The following is a 4,858-nucleotide window of genomic DNA, read 5'->3' as shown; positions in this document are numbered from 1 at the left end:
TTTAATACTAATAAAAAATCAGCAAATTAAACAACAAAACACCTTCCATATCTATCAAATCACCAAAAAAAAAAATCAAAACAAAAGAATTCTTTTATTTGTTGGTGATTCCTAAAAGAGAAACAGAGTGCAGATAAGAGAAAAAAATAAAAGGTCTAAAAATATATATTTCTTTTAAACTTTTAATGAGATTAATTTTTAAAAATAAACGTAGTTAATTTTAAAAATAGGATTATTGGAATAAATAGAGGTATTCAAGTATCACAACTCATTATCAATTAACCATTTTTGCAACTTGCAAGCTCGTCGCCGCCACACTTGAGTTGGACAAGTGTGGTAACGTACAAAATTGTAATACATTTCCATCTGTGCGCCTACCAGTTGTCAAAGTTAGGGGTGGGCAGAAAATTAAAGAATCGAACCGAACCGGTTCTATTCGGTTTGATAATTTATTCGGTTGTCTAATAACCTCAATTAGACGGTTTGATTTCGGTTGGGATCGATGAAAACCGAAACCGGACCGAGATAAGCTAACAACCAAACCATCACCATCGAGTAAAACATAACTCACAAATCTCCTCTTTCTTATCCAAATTTCACAACCCTCGTCGCCGTCGCGTCTGACATAGTCAGCCGTCGGGTCTCACAGAGCCAGCCGTCGCCGTCCGTCAGCCGCAGTCGAGCTTGCCATCTAAGGTCAGTTTCTCTCTCTATCTTTGCCGCACTTTCTAGTTTTGTTTTTGTTTATTTCTGGTTAGTTTCTCTCTGTTTATTCTTATGGGCTCGACCCAAAATAAGCTCTGGTTATATTTTGTTTAATGCTTGATAATGGGGTTTCTGTTGACAAATTCTCAGCATCGTTAGTTTTGAAAGCATGTTCTCTGTTGGGTTTGATTTTGGAAAGATTGCAAATTCATGAGTTGTTGAGGAAAGTGACATTTGGGTCAGATTTATTTTTGATAAAATAGGAATGAGAGACTCGGTTTCCTATAATATCATGATTGATGGGTATGTTAAAGAGTGGTAACATTGAGTCAGCTCGTGAGTCGTTTGATTCTATGCCTATAATTCCATGAGTGGTGGGTATGTTTTGTTTGATGCTTAATGGTTTTGCGCAGTTCAAAGCTGGGCTCGAGTTCGCTTAGCATAAGTTTGAGAAAATGCCTGAAAAAGACTTGATTTGGCTTTGTATGACTCTTTTGTTTGCAGCTATGTTTTTTTTTTTTTTTTTGGCGTGATTAACTTTTAAGCTCATTCTAATGGACTTTATTAATGGTTTTTCTGTAGTTGGAAAGGAATTTGCAGTAGCAACTGTGATACTATTTGGTGGGGCTACGAAGAACAGTGACTTTGAAGCCTGCTGAGAGTGAAGTTTGTGTAAGTTTTCAACTTTGATTTATTGCCATTATTACTCTCTGATTTACACTATATATGTTTCCTCTAGTTTAGTTGTTCTTGCTGTTATGACTACTTAGATAGCTGCTTTGATTATTTATGCTGTTACAATCTCTGTCAATTAATTAATATGCTAAATCTTACATTTTGATTATTTATGCCTAAATCTTACTGGTATGAATGCGAAGTGAAACTGTACTCAAACTCCTAAAGCAATCGTTTGCCTGCTTAAATCAATCACAATGCACAAAATAGATTGAGTCTTGTCTGGAGTATTGAGTGTATGCATATGCATCAACTTTATTTTTTTTCTTTTTTTCTTTTTTTCTTTTAACCACCTTGAATTGCCAGCTAAGCATACCAAAAAAAAATACCTGCTTGCTGCATCAATCTTAAATTGTTGGCGTGGCGAACCCTTTGACATGCTTTTGACATGCAGTATCCTTTACTCCTTCTCCACCAAGGGCCTAAGGTCATGCAAATGGAAAAGGTATCAGCCAGCCCATTAACATTAAAGACTTGACCCAATGATAGACTTCTCCTGCAACTCCAGGCCCTCCACACAAGCCTTTAGACATGCCAGATTCAACATATATTTTCCATTTGACACTTCAGTCAAGCTAGTGGCACGGCATCCTCTAATCACTCCATTTCCGACAGTCCCTGGCTTCACCATGGCCATTTCTAGCATTAGGATATTAATGTGGCAGGTTCCCAAAATTTAGAAAACTCAAGAGGTCAATGATCCATTTTTTTTTTAGAGAAAAGAATTTGTAGTGTTCATATTTTTTATTGTCTTTTGAAGCTTCGATGTGATTTTTAATAATATATTAATTGATTTTGAGTCCCTTGTCTTTTCTAGTTAATCATTATTTTGAGAACTTTTAGAAACTAATAGCTTTATCCGAAAATAATTACCATTTACAGCGTGAAAGCTTCAAATTAAGCTCATGAGATTTTGTTGACAAATAAGAATGCAGGTGTTAATTTTTTTAAAGCAAAGTGGGTGTTGTTAGAAATAATGTAATTTTCCAAAAATTTTAATGGGATGTCTCTAGAGAAGGAACTTTATATATGAGGAATTTAGAGGCCTGGAAAAGACAACTCACTCTGTGCATTTTGAATGCAGAAAAGTCTACATGACTACATTCATAGATGCTACTTGTAATTATTAACTATGTCTTGTCACTTTTGATTATTTAGTGCCTGTTTGGTATGGCTTATTTAAGAGCCATAAGTGCTTATTTAATCGTATAAGCACTTTTAAAAATTTTTTATGGTGTTTGGTTATTTTTTTAGTAGAGTTTTTTTAGCTTAAATAAGCTAATTTACCTCTACTAGCAAAAGCCCAAAATTTGAGCTTTTGGGAGTAGAGGCTATAGAGCTTTCCTAAAAATATATAATATAAAAAATATCATTCAATTTAATGGTTCAAAAGTACTTTTTTTATTGACAACCAAACACCCAATGACTTTTTGTCCAAAAGCTCTATTGGTATAAGCTCTACTGCTATAAACTCTACTGTTATAAGCTCTATTTAATAAGCTGTACCAAACGGAGCCTTAATGTTCCTTCTTGCTTTGACTCTTTTAACTATTATAAATATACAAGGCATATAATAAGTCTTAAACTGAAAGTTGTCTTGCTTTATAACAGCCCATTTTTCACTTCAAATAATGCCATTAATGAAATGAATATTGTTCTATGAATTGAATTAATCCTTGTCTGTTTTGGTAGAATTTTTTTTTTTAACCCATCTAATTAATACTTGTTAATTATTTCTTACAACAGGTTTAGGTAAAATGGATCCAGAATATGATATCGTGGCAGAGCAAAGTACAAAGTAAAGTTCAGTTCAATTGAGAGAAAAAAAGGTCAAGAAAGAAAGTATCGGACGCATGGGATCATTTTACTACATGCAACGGAGAACCAAGGGCTGCATGTAATTATTGTGGTAAAACCTATGCTTGTCATCCTGTGAAAAATGGGACTACTAATATGAACAATCATCTTAAGGTTTGTGAAAATTACTTAGCAACTAAAGTAGATGAATCAGAGCAAAGTAGTAAACCTCCTCACACTAGTGCTTCTAGTACTACAATTGTTTCTTTTGATAAAGAAGAATGTAGGAAAGCTTGTGCTAAAATGGTTGTGCTTGATGAGTTACCATTTAGTTTTGTTGAGGGTAAAGGATTTTGTTATTTTTGTCATGTTGCTCGTCCGCAGTTTGAGCTCCCTTTTCGAAGAACACTTGTTCGAGATGTTTATTAGTTGTATTTAGATGAGAAGATAGCACTGAAAAATATCTTCATTGCTAGTAAGATGAGGGTGTCTTACCACTGACATGTGGAGTTCTCTTCAAAATATTAATTACATGGTTGTAACAGTTCATTTTGTTGATTCTAATTGGCAATTGCAGAGGAAAATCTTAAGTTTCAGTCAAATAACAAGCCATAAAGGGGACTTAATTGGGAAAGAGATAGAGACTGTTTTGCATGATTGGGGTATAGATAGAATACTTACAATTACTGTAGATAATGCTTTTGCTAATGATTTGGCTGTCAAGTATGTAAAGAGAAAGTTAAAAAGTTGGCAACTAGATGGAACATTGTTAGGCGGTAAATTTCTACATTTGCGATGTTGTGTAGATATTATAAACTTGATTGTTGGTGAAGGATTGACAGAATTAAAAGGTTCAGTTACTAGCATCCGTAATGCAGTGAGGCATGTAAGATCATCTCCAGCAATGGAGAATAGATTTAAAAAGTGTCGAACATGAGAAGATTAAAAGTAAAGGGTCTGTGGTGTTAGATGTTGTTACCTGATGGAATTCTACTTGATGTTGAGTACTGCATTTAAGTTTCGGAAGGCATTTGAACGGTTGGAAGAAGAGGATGAACATTATCGTAACTATTTCAAAGAGGATGTGGATGGAAGTGGGAACACAAGGCCACCTAAACCTGAAGATTGGGACAATGCAGCTGTTTTTGTTCAATTTTTAGAGATTTTTAAAAATGCGACCGTGAAGTTGTGTTTCTTTAACTGTAACTTCCAATTTATATTTTCATCGGGTAAATATAACTTGTTTGTTATTAATTGTTATTATATTATTTTTGAAATTTTAAACTCTTTTGTTAAATTGTTTGATTTCTTGATTAGCATGATATTTATTATTATTAAGGCAATTTTTGTTTCTTTTGTTTGTATTCTTTTAGGTGAGTACTATGCAATCTCTATTGATTGCGAAGTGTCAAGATTCAGATTCTATGTTGAGTGTAATGGCAAAGAAAATGAAGACAGTCTGATAAATATTGGGGTTCGGTGGAAAACATGAACAAATTATTGATTATTGCAGTTGTCCTTGATCCTCGATATAAGTTGGAGTATGTCTCATTTTGTTTTGAATCTTTGTATGATACCAACAAAGTTTAAGCAATGGTAGCAAGCATCAAAGATTAATTGG

The 4,858-nt window shown here is 33.8% G+C and overlaps 1 long non-coding RNA gene across 2 annotated transcripts; it reads left to right on the top strand.

The window, feature by feature from the left end:
• The first annotated feature begins 470 nt into the window (after positions 1 to 470).
• Positions 471 to 4,858, top strand: LOC112097663. Of its 2 annotated transcripts, none has more exons than XR_002905163.1 (4): positions 471 to 696; positions 1,288 to 1,377; positions 3,187 to 3,411; positions 4,611 to 4,858. It is a non-coding gene; the product is annotated as an uncharacterized LOC112097663 (long non-coding RNA). The 2 variants fall into 2 exon arrangements; XR_002905158.1 differs by having other exon boundaries at positions 3,187 to 4,466.

Source organism: Citrus clementina, unplaced genomic scaffold, assembly GCF_000493195.1.
Source record: "Citrus clementina cultivar Clemenules unplaced genomic scaffold, Citrus_clementina_v1.0 scaffold_9, whole genome shotgun sequence".
Classification (NCBI taxonomy): domain Eukaryota; kingdom Viridiplantae; phylum Streptophyta; class Magnoliopsida; order Sapindales; family Rutaceae; genus Citrus; species Citrus x clementina.
The sequence above is the reverse complement of the archived record's forward strand: the minus strand, read 5'-3'. Positions and strand labels throughout refer to the sequence as shown.